Raw genomic sequence first — 23,021 nt, 5'->3', positions numbered from 1 at the left:
ACTGTGTCATTAGCAAGGATCCCTTCAGATTGCATTGATATGAGAGCACTGATTTGATTCTCCAATTTTTTATACCTCTGATCTGAGGCCTGACCTCAGTTATGCCACTCAGTTTTCATGGACCAGTGTACATGGAAAGGAGTGTGATGGATGATGATTCCCAGAAAATAAAGTCGGCTAGCAAAGAGATTAACCCGTTTACAAACACACTTTGCTCAATGCTGAGTGTGCAGAATTTATTTTGTTTTATGAACATCAGCCTAAATACATACACACAAACTTCCCAAAACAAATCAAAGGTAAAATTCAAAAATAGGTCACCAAATTCCATTGTAATTTTATGGGAGGGGGGACACTGTTGCACTGATTTAATCAATATGATGCCATGTTTTTAGTGCAGTTTCAACCCAGAAACAAACTTCAAAGGGTTTAGGCTTATATTTTCATTTTGAGAGAGGAAAATAAGAAATCCTAAACTTGCTAGTTTTTGTATGCTAAGGGGGGAAAGTATTCTGAATGCTTTGCTGGCTCCCCACCCCCCACCCCACGCACTTTCTTTAAAATAAAATTTAAACTATCATCTTTCCATCACTAAATATGTAGACTTTCACCCATTTAATTAACCTAGGGCTAAATCTAGATTGTTATATTGTTGGGTGGGGAAAAAAAGAAACAATACAGTTTAATCCCATCAAGGACGTTTTCTGCATCTCCCTATAAGTCTTACACTGAAATATCAAAAGGCTTTTTATATAAAATGTTACATTTTAAGTCAATGCCTAGTGAGCCGCATGCCATCCAGTGACAATAACAAGATTTGTGAATAGTACTTGCTGCCCACACTGCTTGTAGAACCCTTGTATTCATGAGATCTCTTTGTATCTTGTCATCTACCATGTGACATATGTGCTAACAGGCAGATGTAAGAGCCAGATGGAGTTTGAGCAAGCCAGTCAAACCTCAGGACTGAATCTCTCACACTCACTCACTCTCGCTTCCCTTTCATTTCTAAAAAGAAGGAAGCCAAGGACAATGGAAAGAATGTTTTAGAGAGCATTCTGATTCCAAGCGTAGAACAAATAATCTGCTGAAAGAAAATGAGCAATTATTTCTTATTTACTGCAGTTGCATTTATATTGTGGCCTTTCATTTAGGGTACATCATTTTAAAACAATTTAAAGCAATACAATAAGCTTAGAGTTCTTTTCTAAAAAGTATCATAGCAAAAATAATCCCAGTGTAAGATGCCCCCAACTAAACAAAAATATCTAACCTCCCATGTCAAGAAGATACTAAGGGCTACATCCAACATTATCTGCTAGAGCACATTTTCACCTTCCCTCTGCTTACTGGCCAATATTTCAGGATGATTCTGCACACTTCCTATAAAGTACGCAGGTGCTGTGGCTTTTTCTGTTGGCATGTTCACTCAATGTTTATTGCAAAGATGCTCTGTTTGACTCCTCTTTTGCTGCACGTGATCTAAAAGGCAAGATTGAGGGGCACAGAAATAAACATGGAAGGGGCACTGCTAGCTACTTAAAAAGCCGCAACCCCATGTGCCCATATGCAAATTTGCATAACATCTGCATATGTTAGATTCTATATAGAGATGCTTCTGGGCAAATTAAGACAGCAGGTAGCTGGGGTCTCAACAGCAATACACTTTGCAATATGACAGCCTGTTAGCAAAGTAAAAAAAAAAATTGGAAAATGTTTAAATCAAGAGAGGGAAGGGGCCAGGAGATCCTGGACCTTGCACAAAAGACCCACCACTCAATGCAGAACCCCAGGCCACCCCATAAGAATTAAGAATCAATTGGCTAACACTTCTTTTTTTACATGAATGAGAAGAGAGCAGTTATTCCTTATTTTATTCCTTCACTACGTGACTTCTTTTTGTGGATTCGTTCTTGTGGACTGTTTTCTAAAATGCAGCCATCAGCGGAATGACTAACAGAATGAATAGGATGGGGATTCGCAATTTTACTCCAATGCCAGAATTGCTTGAGGCATTGTGTGTATTTTTAAACGCTTCTGTGCCAGGATGGGCAAATGTATAGTGGGTGACTAATTCTAATGCTTGGAGTATGTACATATTGCTTCCCTTAAGTTGTCATCTGCAATTTTCAGCCATTTACTCAGGAGACCTCCTAAATGTTTAGTTATAGGGGTCATATCTGAGCACATTGTGCAGCATCCTCATTTCACACATGCAGGCACATGTGATGTATTTTGCTTTATGTTCTGCTTTCACATATAAAGCACAATACCATCAGCAGTTGAAGACCAGAATGTGTTATTCCAGCAGTAGCCAAATGGCACCAGCGAGCATATCAGGGATTGTAGGAGTCAGGAATTGTGGGAGCTGTAACCCAACAGCACGGAAGGCATCAATACTATTTGATTTGATTTCCCTGTCCAATACTGCAGTGACATAGTCAACCAATGGGCAACTTTTTCATAAAAGCATCTAATGTACAACATTTGCAGAGCAACGCATTGTGATTATTTTCATACATTGAGGTATTGATATTGCACAATCAGGGCAAGACTTTGAGGAAGAAATTCAGGGCCCTACTTTAAAAACTTTTTTTAAAAAAAGTTATAATATTTAACGCCATCTTCTTCCAAACTGGCTGCAGAATAATTCTTGGAACAGGGAAGCACTGGGGTCTTTTACAGATTTTCACAGGAGAGGCCAGAGAGATTTTCTGCTCTATTTCAAAAAGCCACAGTGTGCATTTTATCCTGGTACTGCTGAGTGGTAAAAAATCATGACAACCCCTTTTAAAAAGAAGTACAAAGTGGTGGGAATCCCATTAAAGCACTTTTCTATTCCCATCTAGCCAGAGTGCTTGCAAGCCTTGCAACTGACTCAGAGTTCTTGAATAGAGCGGCATATGATGGGCAAGTTATCTGCCTGACTTTGCTATTTGTGAAAATATTTTCAGCTGTCAGGCATTTCCCTATGTAGAGCATAAACTGTTACTCTTCTTCTGTTCTTCCAGAGCCTTTGAATGCCTTAGAGATTAAAAAGTTAAAGAAGACTTGTCATCATGGGTGGGGAAGGTTTTTGGCCCAGCAGGGCAAATTTTTATCTCCTCACTCCCACCCTAGGGGCTAACTTTGACAGGTGGGTCAATCATCTGATGTAATGACAGTGTCACATGACTGATAGGCAGGCAGTCCCACCCACCTGTCAAAGTTGACCTGGGAGTCAGGGGTTGCTACGCCAGCACATTCCTCCCAGGAAGCACACTGACAAAGCAGTACCCAGCTGTACAAACCCATTGTAAAAGGCAACCCAAACTCCATAAAGTCTGATCTTAAATGTTTATAATATGCATTTACTGTATTTTATTCTTGAAGTTTTTAATGTAAAATACCATGCTATTTTACCACAGCAACTACATTGTTTGTTTGTAACAAGCTGCACCAAACAAGGTCACAAAACATAAAACTAAAACAAACTATTAAAAAGTACAAGCTTCAAGTTCATTATAAAATACAATGATTCTAGCATTGCTACTACTACTACTACTACTACTACGGCTACTACTCCTAGCAGTTGTACTGTTAATAGCATGTTCTTGCTGAAACTTAATTTCAGAATTTCATGCTGCACTCTCCCTAATTCTTGGGCTCCATGAGCCTTAACAGTAGTAGATTCTTGCAGGATCTGTTTCTCTAAGTAGAGATCTTCATACATATTTCGAGATAGGATATTTTCATGACTTCTATTTATAGATGGTTATATAAGGGGTGGAGATGCAGAGTGTTGTTCACTTTGATGATAAAACTGTTTTTCCTTGATAGGCAGATAAAAGCCCAACTAAATATAGCAATCATCTGGTTATGGAATCATACTCCAAAGGAGGCAAAACCTTTTGAAAAGAAACGGGCAAAAGTGGCAGGCAGAAATTCTGAAACAACTACCTGGTGCTCCTATGCACACAATATACAGTGGTACCTCGGGTTACATACGCTTCAGGTTACATACGCTTCAGGTTACAGCCTCCGCTAACCCAGAAATAGTGCTTCAGGTTAAGAACTTTGCTTCAGGATGAGAACAGAAATCGTGCTCTGGCAGCGCGGCAGCAGCAGCAGGAGGCCCCATTAGCTAAAGTGGTGCTTCAGGTTAAGAACAGTTTCAGGTTAAGAATGGACCTCCGAAACGAATTAAGTACTTAACCTGAGGTACCACCAGTGGCGTAGCGTGGGAGGTGCAGGGGGGGCCGGCCGCACCGGGCGCAACATCTGGGGGGGGCGCACTCGCCGCCTCCGGAGTCGCCGAAGAGCCTCGGGCGCAGGCTGTAGCAGAGCCCCATGTCTCTCGGAACCGACGAGCTGGCAGCGGCTCTCAGCGCTCGCCGCGGTCCCCGTGCATCAGGGCCGCGGAGGGCACGCCAGGCAGCCCCTCCTCACAGCCCCGCCGCCGCCGCCGCCGCTGCAGCTGCTGGGCCATGTTGCATTTCCCTCGCCTCTCTGCCCTCCTCCTCCTCCAGGCAAGCGGCGTCGTTTGGGCAGCAGCGCCAGCGGCAACTTGCCTCAGATCACCTGACACGGACCTGCCGCTGCCGTCGTGGCTACCTTACCGTAAATACCCCAGCCCAGGCAGCAGCAAGAAGAAGCTGGCAGCGGCGGCAGGTTAGGGGTTGCAAATTACTTGCCTTGCCCCGGGTGCTGACAACCCACGCTATACTGCTGGGTACCACTGTAGGTGTAAAAAAAGACATACCCTCTCATTAGGAGGAGAATAATAAAGATGATGATGATGTACTACCTAGCTTTTTAAAGTGCTTTTGAGTGTTCCAAGCACTGCATGTGTATTATTATTACAGCAGCCCTGTGAAGTAAGCCTTTATTATTGTCCCCCATACTACAGAAGAGGTGACTGAGGCTGAAAGAGAGAGTAACGTAGTTAAGGCCATCTAGTGAATTCATAGTTGAGGCAAGATTCAAAAAAATTCTGCTCTGTATCTCAGCCTCTTAGACGCTATGCTACACGAGCTCTTCAAACTCACATCCACCACCACTCTGCAATTCAGGTATGCTCTTAACATTCTGCGTGCTTAAATACAGCAGAGAGAAAAATGTGCAGGTTTTCAGGACAGTGCTTTGAGTCAAGAGAAAGTAATGTGTGAAGGAGCTCTCGGTAACACTTGCATATCTTTTGCAAACAAGAGAGTGACACTCAAGAGTCCATAAATAGAACAAATATGTTTGCTTCTCCTGATTCATCTGGCCATATGCAGTGCTCTGTGTTTTTGCATGCAGCCTTTATTTCTTCGTGCTGCAAACTCCTGTTTAACGGAGGAAGCACTCACAAGACACCTACTGGGCCATACCTGACTCTATAGAACTGAAGAAGGTAAGGCTAGCTACAATTTAAATGTCACAGTTCAAATCTAAGCAGCTAGGCTTTTAAAAATACGCCAGAGATACACACACGTTTCTGAGTCGCAAAAGCCATTTTATAATTTGCCCAGAAGAGGGCATTGTTACTTTATTGCTTTAAAATGCTGGTTTTAAATAGAAAATGTTGGCGTCTGGTAAAGAATCAGCTTACAGCCGAAGGAAAAGGCCAAAGCCAATTATTTGAATGTCACATTTGTTGTCTCTGCACAATCCCACTTCATAAACAGCCAACCATTTTTTACAGTGCAATATATAAAAGATTCAATAATACACAGCACACTGTAAATATAATGGGTTGTTTCCTTAAGCTTGTGTACACACTAAAAATATGCCTTCAGAATTCATAAGTCAGAAGTGCCTGGCAACCAAATTACCAGTTTTAAGTGAAAATGGGCCCAAAACTTTGCTTATTCATAGTGCCCTTTCTGACTGTTAACATTTAATGGCGTGGGCTGTGGAATCCACTGCATGCAGCTGCAATTTCTACCCACACTGCTTGGTAGTATCAGAAAGTCTTACTCGCTGGTAAGGAGACCATGCTCTATACCAGTGTTTCCCAACCTTGGGCCTCCAGCTGTTTTTGAACTACAACTCCCATCATCCCTGACTAGCAAGACCAGTGGCAAGGGATGATGGGAATTGTAGTCCAAAAACAGCTGGAGGCCCAAGGTTGGGAAACACTGCTCTATACAGCTTTTTTCCAGTACTGTGCAGTTCTCAGGAGGGGCAATGCTATGGTGAAGGACTCTTTCTCATTCAATCCACTCTTCCATTGCAACCCAAGGCGACTGGGGTCATTAATGAACACTTGACTGCAAATAAGCTGTAAATGCAGACAAAACAGAGATACTGTTCCTGGTGAGTAGACCGGGTAGTCTGGGAACAGCCAAGTCTTGAGTGATGCTGTATTCCCCTTGAAGACTCAGTTCCAAAGCCTTGCTATTATTCCCCTTAAGAGGTGATAGATAAATGTTTTAAGTAAAAATAAAATAAAATAAATACTGTGGGGTGGAAGAAGGGAGAAACTATTTTTCCATGCTGTTTACATGACATATATCCATGGTTTTAAAATTAGAAGCGGGAGCTCTCTAAGGCAAAAACAGGTTCGTTGGGGTGTGAATTCTTCTCTTGTCCCAACTATTTTGTTGAGTAGTAAAATAGACTGGTTGGGTCTAGAGAGTGATTAATGCTTCGCTGTGTTGAGATGTTGGACCCAGCTGCATTGAAAGAGGCAGTGGTGCGGCCACTGCTAAAGAAAGCAGCTCTGAACCCTTTGGAATGGAACATATATTGGCCAGTTGCCAATACCTGCTTTGGGGGAAGGTGCTGTGATGGGGCAGCTGCAGGAATTCTTGGAGGACACAGATTATTGATCCTGCCCAATCTGGGTTCAGACCTGAACTGAGGCCACGGAACTGAGTTCCCTTGGCTGTGCCACAGAGAACAGGACAGGGAGAATGCAATCTTGCTCCTGCTTCTTGATAGCTCATTGGCATTTGATACCATTGACCATGGTATCCCTCAGGACTGGCTCTGAAAAATGGGAATTAGAGGTGTGCTGTATTATGGTGGTTCCAATCCTACCTCTGGGACCGAGTTTAGAGAGCAGCATTAAGAGAGTGATCCCTAGTGGCTACTTAATATCTGCAGGCAACTCATAATAGATATTTTCATAATAGTTTATTTCTGATTTTAACTTTTTAATATGCTTTTATGTTATGGTTTTATGTGAAATTGTGGTAAACCACTCTGGTATTTTTTTAATGAATTGTGACATATAAATATTTTAATAAATAAAAAATAAAATATTTTATAAATAAAAAATAAAATATTTTATAAATAAAAAATAAATTATTGCCATCTGATAGATTATTACTTGTACCCCTATTGTTTACTTTATTTGTTCTGTTAAAATAGTTGGCGTGCACTGTGTAATGTGAAATTTTCAATAAAATTACATTTAAAAAGAAGAGCTAGCTTCTTTTGAGATGAAAATAAGCACTGCAAGCTGAGGCACAGTAATTTTCGACAACCCCAAAATATGTCAAAGAGAGCTGAGGCCAATATAAGGCTGTTTCCAAACTTGACGGACTGCCTTGTCTAGTATATCTCTGCCTGGCAAGCGCACCTCTCCAAAGAGCAGGGCTATGTGTATCACATGTCCCAGGGGTGCATTAACTATGCTCTAGAGACCAGGCTTGTGGTATTGCATCATCCAGTTCTCTGGAATCAGTTACCAACTGAAATCAGGCAAGTGTCTGATGTTCGGACAGTTGGGCACCTATTGAAGGCATTTTTTTCTAAGGAGGCTTCACCTGAAATGTGACTCTGTCATTTTAAATGAATAATAACTGTGTAGGGACACAGATGGCACTGTGGGTTAAACCACAGAGCCTAGGACTTGCCGATCAGAAGGTCGGCGGTTCGAATCCCTGTGACAGGCTGAGCTCCCGTTGCTCGGTCCCAGCTCCTGCCAACCTAACAGTTCGAAAGCACGTCAAAGTGCAAGTAGATAGTGCAAAGTGCAAGCACGTCAAAGTGCTCCAGCGGGAAGGTAAATGGCGTTTCCGTGTGCTGCTCTGGTTCACCAGAAGCGGCTTAGTCATGCTGGCCACATGACCCGGAAGCTGTCTACAGACAAACGCCGGCTCCCTCAGCCCATAGAACGAGATGAGCGCCGCAACCCCAGAGTCGGTCACGACTGGACCTAATGGTCAGGGGTCCCTTTACCTTTACCTTTTAACTGTGTAATTGTAGAAATGGGTCAATTGCTTTTATTCTATGGAGTTTGTAACCTTTTGTTACTTACCTTTTTATATCTAATGTACATTGATTCAGTAACTTCTTCCTGTGAAGAAGTTGATAAATCTGCAAACAAACAAACAAATAAAGGGGGGGGACTTAAGGTCAAATAGAGAAGGCCCCCATAGGACACATTTGGTCTATGGGCCAACAGTACCACATCTTTGAACTGGAGGAGTCAGATCTATGGAACCCCTCAGATACCAGCATCTTCCAAACCTCTCACTTCTCTTGGTTTCCTTATTGTTGCTCCTGCTTTTTCTCTCCTTGCAGCTATGCAGTAGGAGTAGGAAACAGAGCAGCAACTGTTACGACAATTGCTGCCGGTAAGTTTGGTGAAAGTCGTAAATTAGGAAACCGCTATAATTGCCAAACTTTTCATGGTGTGTGTGACAGATAGAATAACTTGGCTGAGTTGCTCAGGCTTCCTCCTGAGGTAAAACCTGACTCTCAACATCTTTCAGAGAAGTGTGCCACAACCACATATCAGAGGGGAAATACTATCATCACGTATCTCCCCATCAGTGAATATACATCAGTGACTGTACAATGTATGTTAAACTGCCTTTTTATTGGTCATTTTTCTTTTGTCCTGCAGGTGGCACCCATGCATCATTTTTATGAGGTGGCATGTAGGCTAGCAATCAACCCCATAAACAGAAACTGTTCCTTGGAATGATAACAAGGGGAAATCACAGAAACAGTCTAAAAGTGAGCATGCCTACAGATCTGAAAACAGCCCTAACATTTGAAAACTTTAAATTCACCCTAATGCAAGGTTTTTGAAATGAGCTTGACCTTGAATCTCATTCTTTCTATAAAAAAACCCTTAAAAACGCATTTTAATTTGTGAAGACAAAGCTATTCTCCTCTTTCACTGTTTCTTTGTTATTTCTGCAAAAACTGCAAAAGTCAGAGCTTCCAGAAGACCATATATTTGTACTCTCCGTGCAACCAGCACATGCCCTTCTCTGGTTTCCAGTTTCCTAAAGTGTTATTCAGAATCCAGCGCAAGGAAACTTCTCCATTTCCGACAGCCTTTTAAATCCACGAAGTTTTATGAAATCAGTATTAGCTTTCTTTGGATATGGGCTTCTGATGGCACCTTGTCTTTTATCTAGATCATTTTATGGTCCATTAATTGAATAGATAATGTTTCTCTGCAAGGGCTGAAGGGTCATTTAACATTTTCAACAGGATTGCATGTCAGAAGTACACCTTACTGAGTTCAAGGGGGCTTACTCCAAGGTAAGTGGGTATAAGATTGCAGTCTTAATGCATATATGCACCCTTGGAGGGCTGGATCCACGCTTCCTGTGAAACAGTTCTGAGCCATTGATTTCAATGGAGAGGCAAACATGTGCTAAATCTCTCTCACCAAAATTAGCAGGACTTAAAACTGCTGAACTGTGGCTGGATCACCTCTTATATTATTAACATCTGTATTTAATTTAAAAATTAAAAACCCACAATTTATAGAAAATGGGGTGGCGGTCGAAATAATTTGATAAATACCCCCCCCCTCCATTCCTCATTTGAAGAGCCTAGATATACACTGATAGCATTGTTGCGGCTCTATATATGTGCTTGTAAAAGTCCCATTAGTGAGGAGAAGTGCCTACATATGTAGCAGGTCTGACCCAATACATTTGGCTGCCTCAGGCGTAGAAACCAGTGCAAAATCCAAATCCAGATAGGTTATTGACAGTGGTGAACAGTGGGGCGAGGTGGTGGCAATTACCTGACCTCTCAACAGCCGAGTCGCTGTTGTTTATGGGGAGAATGGGAGGGGCAAGGTGGCAGGGTGCGAGGCAAAGGCAGCAGTCCATGCAGTCCAACTCTCCTGCCGGTGCATTTGCACCGTGCTGACCTCCTCACCACCTTTCTCCTACACTTTTCTTTTGTTAAATATTTTTTTTTTGTTTTCCACAATTTAACTCTACATTAACACCAATAAAGAAGCACACTTCTACCCCCCCCAATCCCCATGTGTAGCAATATTTTTTCAAAACTTTTTCTTCAAGATTCCAAGAATCTCCACTCTTCCCTCCATCCCCTCTTCTGGTTCTTTATACAGTATAAACAAAATTCTCTTACATTTCCATATCTATTTACCCAGTTCTCTAATAATTACACAAAGTTAATAAAAACTTGCTAACACCTCAAAAGTCAAGGTTTGAGGGCAGAAATCTGGCTGAGTCTGGAATAACCTTGTGAAGTGAAAGGATATGAAAGAAGGATTTATATCTAGATGTTAGGATAGAGATGATAAAGAAAACAGGAAAACAGGAAGACACAGTGAGAGATAAAGGAGGTGCTGTGGGATTGGGGGAAGTCAATGTCTTCTTGTTGTTGTTTTAGTGTTTATAATATTACCTTGTAAGATATGGATTTGTGTTGTTTTTGTTGTTGTTGTTGCTTTCTTTAGTTTTCGAATATTGATTTTTGTGTGTTGTGCATTGTTATTTTTTGATATCTTTCGTGTTGTTGTTGTTTGGAAAATTCTAATAAATTTTATTTTTAAAAAAACAAAAAACAAATCATTTACCATTGTTTAACACAGATATCGTTTAAGCATCTAGAATATCATTTAACACATCTACACTTTTCACTTCTAAGTAAGCAGCTACTACTCAGCTCAGCATCAACACCACACCAACAGACACCAAGCTGTCCACTACTGGCTGCTTAGGCAGCTAAGGAAGGAAAATGAAGACGTACTCTTTTCTGTCCTTAGAAGTGAGGCTGGAGGCAACACACAGACTGTTGTCATTAGTGCCCAGAGCAGCCCAACGGAGACCCCAGCTATTCATTCATTCATTGTCCAGAGGAGCCTAGCCCTAGAGGATATGAAGAGCTGATGTCTGGAAAGTGATTGCCTTCAGGTAGTTGCTAAAAGGAAAGCAACACTTTTGAGTGATCCTTTGAGAGTTGCTCTTAATACTCTCATGCAGTATTGAATATGTGGTTTTAGTGTTGTTTTTCATCGCAAATCATTTGATCAGAAAAGTACAGTATAAATGTTAACTCTAGTTTAATCTAATAATAAATTATCTAACATTCATTTGCTGCCTGATCACAACACCCGAAAATCCAGCTACCTCACTCTACCTAATGCTTAGGGCTGACCCTGAGGGAGCATGCTGCAGAAATGTAGCAGAACCAGTCATTCTGATTCTGTCCAATGTGAAGTTATTTGGTATCTGAAAGGGGCTTTTGTCATTCGTATAATTAGGATTGCAGATTACCACACAAATTTGCAGTTCTAGCAGATGAGAGCACATTTCCTCATCCTCTTCCTCATCAGGAAGAAAGATTACTTTGTGGTGATGGGCATGTAAGGCCTCCTAATAATGAAGCACAAAATATTTGAGTAGGATTATTTCTCCTGGCCTGCTATGGCAAGATTATTTTCCATGGGTGTTTGATGTATCTATGTATCTATGCTGGGGTTTTTTTAAGTGCTTAAAATTGTCATGTTCATTTGGCAATACAGTGGTACCTCAGGTTACGTATGCTTCAGGTTACAGACTCCGCTAACCCAGAAATAGTACCTCGGGTTAAGAACTTTGCTTCAGAACAGAACAGAACAGAAATTGTGCGGTGGCAGCAGGAGGCCCCATTAGCTAAAGTGGTGCTTCAGGTTAAGAACAGTTTCAGGTTAAGAACAGACCTCCAGAACGAATTAAGTACTTAACCCGAGGTGCCACTGTACGCTGGAACTTCAATACACTGGATTCCAAACCAGATTGCCCTCTCGATTTTGTTTGAGACCCTTTGCAAATTATACTGGCACAGCACGCAAGACTCTGAGAAAAGTCCTGAAAAAACCTACTTCGGTTCCCAGTACGTTTCCAAGCAGAACACAAGGTGGTGCAGACCTTTAAAGCCTTAAATGGCCTCAGCCCAGTATACGTAAAGGAGCGTCTTCACTTCCACTGTTCAGCCCAGACACTGAGATCCAGCTCCAAGGACCTTCTGGCAGTTCCCTCACTGTGAGGTTACAGGAAACCAGGCAGAGGGCCTTCTCGGTAGTGGCACCCACCCTGTGGAACAACCTCCCATCAGATGTCAAGGAGATATTCGATCTTTAGAAGACATCTGAAAGCAGCTCTGTATAGGGAAGTTTTTAATGTTTGATGTTTACTATATTTTTGTATATGCTGAAAGCCATCCAGAGTGGCTGGGGCAACCCAGTCAGAAGAGCAGGGTATTATTAATCATTATTATTATTATTACAGACTGCACCCTTCCCTCTCATTTACTAATCATTACTGACTACAGCCACATTCTTTTTTTGTTTGATCAATTGGGGCAGCAGATGCTTAAAGGAGTGTCCAATCTAAAAGGGGTATCTGTCTGTCTGTCTGTCTGTCTGTCTGTCTGTCTGTCTGTCTGTCCTTATCTCCTCCAGCTTTTGGGGTCCCAGGACATAAGAATAAATATATATCAAGGTCTGCTATCCATCTGCTATTTGGAAACTGCTGAGCCTAAGATGATCTCCTCGTTGCCATCACCGCTTATTAGAGGGTTTTTTTCTTCTGGTGGCAGAGGACAGAACGACGAGACCGGTGTAAAATACTCAAACAAAGGTTTTATTACAGCTATACAAAACAACAAACACAAAGCATGTGGATGTTCTCTCTCTGCAGGCAAATTCAAACTGCAACTACTTCTCCTTTTGTACTCATCAGCAGCTGTACCTAATCAGCCTAGAAAACCACTCACAGAAACAGTTCTTAAAGTTAAAATCATCTTTTCTGTTTCTTTGCAGAATGACTCCTAACACCACTCCCTCATCGAATTGCGTTCTTCCAAGGGAACACCCCAGGCCTAATCCACAGCACATACTGCCTAGAACAGGAATGGAGAACCCATGGGCCCTCCATGGACTCTAATTCCCAACAGCCCCAGCTAGGATGGAGTCTAACTCGAGTCTATTATCATCTGGAAGGCTCCACATCCTTGCTTTAGATCATTTTTCATTGTTTCAAGCTTGCATCTTGCAGCTGGAGATCAAATTCCCCCATGGGTTTGTGCCAGAAATTCTAGCTGTTCTTTTCATTTCGATATAAATTGGTAAACAAATATGCTGTCCTTTGGGTTTCCTCCAAAAGCAGAAAAGCTCCCTCATTTTCTTAGGAGGAGATAAAGACCTGCAAAGATTTCTGTGTGGGAAAGGAAGGGGAGAGTGCTGTGAACAGAAGGATTTAATGATTGGAGGGGTTGGGAACAGGGGGAGAGTGTCTACAACACTTTGGGAACTGGAGAAAGGTAATCCCCAGGCTGGGAAAGGTAGAGAAGATGCAGAGGAGGAAGGAGTTGAAGGTGCAGATTACCCAAAAGGGAGAGAGAAGGAGGGGTCGCTAAACAAAAAAAACGAGGAGTCAAATAAATGCATAAATTAAGATTTGGCCACAACTTGCCAGGGAAAAATGAATTGGAGGTGGACGCAAGTAATTTTGAATGCAACCTTCCATTGATATAGTTACACAAGTGAATTCATCACATACAACTTTCGAAGCTCCTGTAAACCAGGTCAGACTTTCCCCCCAATTAGCTCACTCTTGTTTATTCTGCTACTTGATGCTTTTCACTGGAGGTGCAAAGAACCAAACCTAGCAGTCTGTATGCAAAGCATTGAGCTGTGGCTCCTGGTGCCCTGTTCGTATAATTGGGTGCCCATGACCCTCCAAAGCGCAATTCACCTTCTGGTACATTTAAAGTGTCATTTTGATCACACACACACACACACACACACACAGGTTTTGATATTCTTCTTAGGCCTGACAATTACTTCCACACTGCATCCATCACGGCACTGCTGGAAAACATAAGCGCTCTCTTTCATTGTGAACAGAATTGTTTTGAAGGGGATGTGCATTGTTTTTTTGCAGAAAGGGTAGGATAAAAACCACATAAATAGTACTAGAAGAATTGGTAGGTAGATTTTTCGGGGGGGGGGGGAAGATGGCCTATAAGGAGTACATAATTTAAAGGGAGTAAAATATATGGGAAAGGAAGACAGAAGTACAATCCACAAGGAAGACTCTCAATACAGCTTAGCACTTACAGTGAGGGGTGAAAGTATTTGATCCCCTGCTAAACCTTCTGGGTTTCTGGGGGTTTTCCTGTGGTTATTCTGTCTCTCACAGCTACAATAAACCTACCATTAAAATTATGGACTGGTCATTTCTTCGTAAGGGAGCAAACGGGCAAATTTAGCAGGGGATCAAATACTCCCCCCCCCCCCACTGTAGCTATCAAAGATTTTAACAGTGTTTTGTAGGAATCAAAACTGCAAAAATTGGGGGGGGGGGGGTTCTATACATACACTGTATATACATTGTAATGAAATGATTATGGGCTTCTTTATATTCCTCTATTTACCTAACAAAAGGTCTGATGGAGGCTTTTTAGACCTCCTTTGCATAGATCCATCAAGTGATGACATACCTAGAAGCAGGATGAAATCAGACAATGTCTCAGCAGGTTAAGGTAATATCTACTGTTTTGTCAGAAAGATCTGATAGGTATGTAGCCTTTTGACTAAATAGAAACCTTATGAGTTAAAGCTAATCCCCAATTCATGCAAACCCTTTGGAAGAATTAAAGCTTATGAGGGGGTCTTAAAGCTCCAAAACTGAAATGTAAAAACAACTTGCTCTGTTGAATTCCCAACAAGTTATTTTATATACTCATTTTAACCATATGAACACCTATTTATTTATTTATTTATTTATTCATTCATTCATTCATTCATTCATTCATAAAAATTGTATATTGCAATTTTACAAAACAAATAGCAAAACAGTCTACAATGTTTTTCACTGAGCACACTGCACTCAAGCATAGGCATGTTTACACCAAATAAGTCCTTTGCACAAGTAAAAAACAAGTAAGTACATTTGTATGTTGCTCAGCTAACTCTTCCAAAACAAAGGAGGAAAGTACCATAAGCCGGGGGGGGGGGGGATCATATGAACTCTCTAAACAATGAAAATTGTACAAAAAGTTATTTAAAAGTAGGCAAAACAAGACTGCATGCAAGATGAATAATATACATAAAAAACTGGGATGAGATCTCCTTGACTACATCCTGTTTCATGCTTCAGAAGAACAAAATGGCATAGCCTCATTTGATTTTTCAAAACTGTGTTGATCTATGTTCATTTTAAATAGTGTAATACAAGAAACTACCCATTTGAATGCCCAGGATATCTCTGTATAGTAGGAAAGGATTTGAGGTGTTTGGAGAAATAGTTGTAATCACTATACCACAGTGGTTAAGACTCATATTTTAATATCTGTTCATTCTGCATGCAGTGTTACCTACTTATAATTCACTTTTTTATGCCCAGAGAACTCTTTTCACTGGGCACCTTGTAAAATAATGAAAGAATGAATGAATGCTGTAATGGTATGCATGCTTACCCAGCTGAATTCAGTGGGACTTACTTCTGAAAAGACATCCATATGATTACACTGTAAATCACTTTATACCAAATTAAGAGTCATTCTGTTTAGGATTTCAGTCTATATTCTTATCTTGTTTCCACACGCTGTGTATTTTTTGTTCTCTCTGAGCAGAGCTGGGCTTGCACAGAGGAATTATAGGCAGCACACTCTGAGAACCAGATTTATTAATGGAGTTGTAGGTCATACCAGGGGCTAGGTCTCAGGAGACATTTCTCAAGGAATAAATGAAGATCAGTCATCCAGTTAACAGAATGACTTATATCCCAGTACTAAGCACATTTACACAGAAGTAGTTTTCATTTATCTCAATGAGTGTGCACCCTAAAACAGAAACGAGCTTACCAATACCAGGATATCTGTTCTGTCTATGACTGTTTCCTGTTCTTTGCTTCTTTGCCCCACTATTGGTGTTAATACAATCATCTCAGCACAGCTAATTAAATGATCACCCATCTGCTACTGTAAAAGGTGTACCTATCTAATATACATTTAAGTTCCAATTATTCATTTTAAAATCATGTTTTCTTTTGTTTTTAGAAGCATCATAAACAATGTTATTCAAGAAGGGAACTAACAAAAAGAAGAGGGGGGGGGAGGGAAAAAGGCGAAAGAACAATGGGAGAAAATAGGGCAGTAGTACACTTTCCCACTAGTGATGTATGGAAGTGAGAGCTGGACCATAAAGAAGGCTGATCACAGAAGAATTGATGCTTTTGAATTATGGTGCTGGAGGAGACTCTTGAGAGTCCCATGGACTGCAAGGAGATCAAACCTATCCATTCTGAAGGAAATCAGCCCTGAGTGCTCACTGGAAGGACAGATTGTGAAGCTGAGGCTCCAATACTTTGGCCACCTCATGAGAAGAGAAGACTCCCTGGAAAAGACCCTGATGTTGGGAAAGATGGAGGGCCCAAGGAGAAGGGGACGACAGAGGATGAGATAGTTGGATAATGTTCTCGAAGCTACAAACATGAGTCTGACCAAACTGCGAGAGGCAGTGGAAGACAGGAGTGCCTGGTGTGCTCTGGTCCATGGGGTCACAAAGAGTCGGACACGACTAAACAACAACAGTACACTTAAAGTGCATTCCCAGATATATTTCTTCTAGTCCAACCCCCGGAAATGCAGGACTCTCCCAACCTCTACTTAAAAACCTCCAAGGAAGGAGAGTCCACAACCTTCCTGAGGGGAGACTGTTCCACTGTCAAACAGCTCTTCCTGTCAGAAAGTTTTTCCTGATGTTTAGTCAGAATCTCCTTTCTTGTACAGTAACTTGAAGCCATCTCTGATCAGTTTGTGCGTTCTCTATTAAAGGTCTAATTATTGGCTATAATTTTTGCGTCTCATTATTCAACTCTCACCTTTTGATTTTCTCCATTACATTATCTGCCATGAAAGCTTATGCCATAATAAACTGATTATTTTTAAGGTGCCACAAACCTCTTGGTTGCTTTATTCCCAGAGAACTAATATTATGTTATAGATCAAATTCCTGTGACTATGTGTTAGGGATTATTCAAATACTCAAATTGTGCAAACCAGTCTAAATTCACAGATACGGTTGCTGATTTCTTGCACAATCCTCTTTTGTAGCTCAGGGAACTTTTCATGTAATGTGCAAAAGGTTGCTGCTTAGAATTATTTAAAGTCTGAGAAGCAAGTCATTCATAAAGGGTTTTCTCTGCTGGGCAAGCTGCTGCAACTGTAGCATATTTAATTGTTTTTATAAGTAGAAGCTCTGTCTACACTAGGAAAATGTGTTATAGAAAAATAATCCCCAAGCACTACAGTTGTTTCAGCTGTGCCTTTGGGAGCCCAACTTGAGACCTCAATTAGCTTTGATGTTGTTTATTAAATGTCCTAATGAAAATGGAAGGTTCACCACAAAACCACTTTGGAGAAGAACAAAAGTAGTCACAGTCCTTTAAGGTTCATCTTGATGTTACAAGAACGACCTTGGCTGCAATACTATGCTGTATCTTTAACACCCATTTCTGGTTTTTTCTTTATTTGAAAAGCAAAAAGCAAATAAACTATCGACATGTGCAACTACTTAAAGCAATACTGCTCACTTTTCTATGGCTTTAATTTCTGTTCCTTGACCTGGTATGGATTAACCATTATGCTAAGTATACTATATCATAGAGTGCCAGCAAAAATTTGGTACTGTTGTGATATGAGTTTCTCCATCATGCAATCAAAATCTCTCCTCTGCTGTTCAGCTTATTACATGATAGGGGTAGACAGACTACACCACTCAAATGCTCCTTACTGCGGGGAATAATCTCACATTTGAAATGTTCCTCCTTCCTGATTTTGCATCCCTGTTCCTAAGCCTCTTAGTAGTTCAGCAAGCACGTGAGACTTGGATGAAACGTATGCTGTCCCTCACAATTCAGAACACTGATAAAAATGCTACTGCATTTGTGAAAAATTACTATGCTTTGCAATGTCACTAAAAGCCAATAATGGATGTCTGCCAGAAACACTGAGTCCTAGACTGTTGTTAGTCACTGACTAAAATTCAAACCACAATATACTATTTTATTTTTACACCATGTTAAGCATTGTTATTATCTCTGCCAACCATGACGAAGAGGTAGCTTGAGAACTCGTTAAAGGAATAAATGAGACCTAATGGACATATGAAAATAATGTGCAAGTACTTTAATAGATAGAATAATCAGAAAGCACTACCTACAGTGGATCACTGTCCCTCACAGCCTATGAATGGTTTTTAATAGCCTTCCTCTGGAATTTAAATAATGTTCGTATAAGCAAGAGAAAGAGAGAGAGTGAGAGATCATTATATTTCATTATTTCCTGTTTCTAACTTGTGCATTTATAGAATCAGTATAGGCTACAATAAAACTTAGTTAATTAGAAGTCTGCGATGGTAAATTAACACCCTCTTGTAGCCAGAAGGAGACTCAAAAATTAGAAGATAATGAGTTTTATCAGCACTCATAATGTCTTCAAAGCAGAGTTGCCTTGAAGTATTGGATCATTTAGGTACTTACTCCCCAAAGAGCTCCCTATAGGACCAAATGGATCAATGGCAAATTGATCTATTTGTTTCCAGTCTGTGACTCAAGCGATAACTACCAGCTGATAAGATACTGCTGCCTCTGATTTGGTTGGTCTGATTTGTAATGTAGTGAATTTGGGTGTTTCTGATAACACCTGTACAAGAAGTCAAGACGTGTCTGAATGGGGGTAAGAGGATCTGACATGGTCTTGTAGTGAGGACAAAAACCTAACCATTCTTATCACAAGTCATCCTAGCAGAAATCCTAGGATTCCTCAGAAGTGCTTCCTTCCATGCACCCTTTCTTGGAACACTTCGGTTAATGGGGTGGGGAACAGAGGTATGAACAGAAGATATGCCATCTTCTGTTCCGTGACCAGAGAATGAATCAATTTTATTAGCTGATTCAGTTTTATCAGACCAACAAACAAGCACCATATCAAAAAAGCCACCAAAATGGTACAAACATTTTGCAGACAAACAAAACCCAGGACTCAGCTATACAGTTGCAAATAAAACGTTTTAAATTTGTTGTAAAGTACAATATACATATCTGACACTAGATGGCGAAAGTGAGCTACGCCAAATTCAATTTATTTTTCGAAACATTATTTTTTTAAAAAAAAGCATTTTTGCAGCGTTTTTTATATGTGTGTAGATTCCACACCAGTCTGAACACCAACCCGGAAAAGGAAGTAGTTTTAACTGTAATTTGCAGGACCTGCCGGAACTCAGAAATCAACAAGCACACTATCTGATTAGCACCCGGTTCTAGACCTTGGATCCATCCATCTGATCTACTTGACAGCAAAGCCCACATGTACTTCAGTTCTTGGCCCTGAACGTGTCCAGGTAAAGAAGGGGCTAACATGCTCTCTGCAAGAATACCAGTTCCTGGCTGCTCAGGGTTAATGCAACAACTCCACAACAAAGATCCATTCCATTGCTACATATGCCAGACTAAAGCAACAACAACAGGTGTCTAAATTTGTGGCCCCCTTTGAGCTTGAATACCAGGCCAAATGGCCCTCCTGCCTTCCCCCCATTAGCCCTTTGCTCAAACACACACACCTAGATCATGTACATAGCAAAGAAGGTGCAGGATTTATGGTGTCATTCCTCTGATTTCTGCCCCCCCCCTCCCCAACTCACTATGATGGACGTTGACCTTTCCCCAGAAGAGTTCAAAGGACTGACACATCTTCCAACCTTTCACATCTGGGAGGCTTCAACATCTCCTTTAGACCAGTCATTATTTTGAAAGGTGGACTTGTTTTGTTGAAATGGATAGAGAACCAGGTTAGAGGCTACAACAATAAATAATATATGAATGACAGCTCAAGAGCACAATTAGACCAAGGTTAATAAGCATTAATTCCAGAGGGCAGAGGCTTTCTCCTTAAAAGTAACCACCATATAATAAATGTGCCTTACTCATTGGCTGGAATACCTGCTTGATAACCGTTAATTATATATCAATGCATATAGGAAAAACCAAGAAAAGACCTGCAAATTGGTCTTTGACGTATCAGGCCACAAATTGTTTGCCATCAATCAATCAGAATCATAGCAGTGGTTATCTTATGTGGGCATACCAAACAAATCTGAAAATAATGTGTGCACTCAATTGATTTCAATGAGAAAGAGGAGCGCAAGTGTTTAATGCTCCAGCTAAAATCAATGCAACTTAAACAGAATTAACTTTGGATAGATCATGATGTTTTTCCTCATTACCTCTTTTATTTCTTCTGTCAAGCCACATCCACACCATATATTTAAAGCATTATTATAGCACTTTAATAATCATGGCTTCCTTCAAAGACTTTTGGGAACCACAATTTGTTAAGGGTGCAGAGAGTTGTTAAGAGACCGCCATCTTCCTTGGGAATTCTGGGAACTGTGACTCTATTATTATTATTATTATTATTATTATTATTATTAATTTAAGGCCAGGTTCCAAAGGTCTGCAAAACTAACTCCAGGTGCTCAAAGGGAGTTTTGAGCCAGTTTTCTGTAATGCAACTGTATGTTGCTAGGCAAATCGAGGGAAGTTTCAATGGCAGTTCAGTATATTGCAAGGGTGAGGGAGCCCCTTTCGGCCAGAGGACTAGTTCCAAAAGTGTGTAACCTTCCTCAGGCCATTTGGACAGGTGAGGCAGGGCCACCAACCTGTAAATCACCTGACGTTGCATAATGTCATACATTTCTGGAGCTTCAGCTATGAAGGAAGAGTCATCCTCTGCACCTCAAGATTGAACTTGGGTTGTTTTTTTAATTCAAGCCATAGCTACAAAGCCATTACAGCCACAACTCAAACTTTACTGCACTGGATGTCATATGATGCCAGATGCCATAAAGGTGAGCACAGTTTGCCCAAAATGACCTTGTGGGTCAAATCCAAAGGCTCAGCAAGTCTACTTAAGGCCACAGGCTAGAAGTTCCCTTCCAGTGGCATTTATGTGACATTGGGATCAAATGCAGAAAGAAGGATCCTTTGAGGTAGACTACAGGAGGGTTTGAGATCTTGGTCAGCTTTAATAGTAAATAATAATAATAATAACAATAACAACAACAACAACAACAACAACAACAACAACAACAACAACAACAATAATTCTATCATTTCTATGCTGCCCATCTGGCAGGGTTTCTCCAGCCACTCTGGACAGCTCCCAACAGAATATTAAAAACATGATAAAACATCAAACATTAAAAACTTCCCAAAACAGGGCTGCCTTCAGATGTCTTTTAAAAGTCAAATGGTTGTTTATGTCCTTGACATCTGGTGCGGGAGCTTTCCACAGGGCTGGTGCAACTACAGTGGTACCTCGAGTTACAAACGCCTCAGGTTACAAATGCTTCAGGTTACAAACTCTGCTAAGAGCTACCTGGAGTTGAGAACTTTGCCCTAGGATGAGAATGGAAATTGTGTGCCGGCGGGGCAGCAGCAGCAGCAAGAGGCCCCATTAGCGAAAGCACGCCTCTAGTTAAGAACAGTTTCCGGTTAAGAACAGACCTCTGGAACGAATTAAGTTCATAACTAGAGGTACCACTGTACTAAGAAGGCCCTCTTTTATTATTTGAGATACACAACTAAGTATATTAGCCCACAAAAAAAATTATTTCAAGACGTTAGAAGTGGCAGATTTAGGTTAAATGTTAAGAGAAAGATGACCAGCTGCCTGCAAGGAATTCTAGGAGATGGGGGGTATAAATGGAGGAAAGACTATAGGTTGGTTGTAGTGCACATACATTGCATACTAAACATCCCATATTTGATCCCTGAAATCTCCAGGTGCAGCTGGGAAATGTTCCTTTCTCAAACCCTGGAGAGCCACCACCAGTCAGTGAAGACAATACAGTGGTACCTCAGGTTACATACGCTTCAGGTTACATATGCTTCAGGTTACAGACTCCACTAACCCGGAAATAGTGCTTCAGGTTAAGAACTTTGCTTCAAGATGAGAACAGAAATTGGGCTCTGGCGACGCAGCGGCAGCAGGAGGCCCCATTAGCTAAAGTGGTGCTTCAAGTTAAGAACAGTTTCAGGTTAAGTACGGACCTCCAGAACGAATTAAGTACTTAACCCGAGGTACCACTATACTGAGCTCAATAGACCAACCATCTGACTTGGTATAAGGCAGCGTCCTATGCCAAATCCTTTAGAAGAGTTCGGATTTGATATCCCGCTTTATCACTACCCTAAGGAGTCAAAGCAACTAACATTCTCCTTTCCCTTTCTCCCCCACAACAAACACTCTGTGAGGTGAGTGGGGCTGAGAGACTTCAAAGAAGTGTGACCAGCCCAAGGTCACCCAGCAGCTGCATGTGGAAGAGCGGGGAAGTGAACCCGGTTCACCAGATTACAAGTTCACCGCTGTTAACCACTACACCACACTTTACCGCTCTCCTTCCATTCTCAGTACCTGGCTGCCATGTGTGCTCTTTGCCTTTTCTTGCTCACATTCTCTTCTCTCTCCCCCCACTGCACACACCATCTCCCTTCTCCTGTTTCCTTTGGGGTTGGGTTGGGCTGAACGGAGGAAACCTAGTCTTGCTAATTGTACTATTTCCGTATGGTTGGGACACCATCATAATGACCTCAATTCTTGTGTGCCAAAGACGAATCCCCATAGATAATACCCAAAGAGACTTATTAGCCGCTCTGGTCTCGCGCGTATTATTTCCACCTCTGAAGGAATAAAAATGACATGGAGCTTGCTTGGTTGGTCATTATCACTTGGTTTCAGAATGAATCAAGGCACACAGTTGCTTTAAGGAACTGGTGTTA

This window comes from Podarcis muralis, chromosome 8 (assembly GCF_964188315.1).
Source record: "Podarcis muralis chromosome 8, rPodMur119.hap1.1, whole genome shotgun sequence".
Lineage (NCBI taxonomy): Eukaryota > Metazoa > Chordata > Lepidosauria > Squamata > Lacertidae > Podarcis > Podarcis muralis.
The sequence above is the reverse complement of the archived record's forward strand: the minus strand, read 5'-3'. Positions refer to the sequence as shown.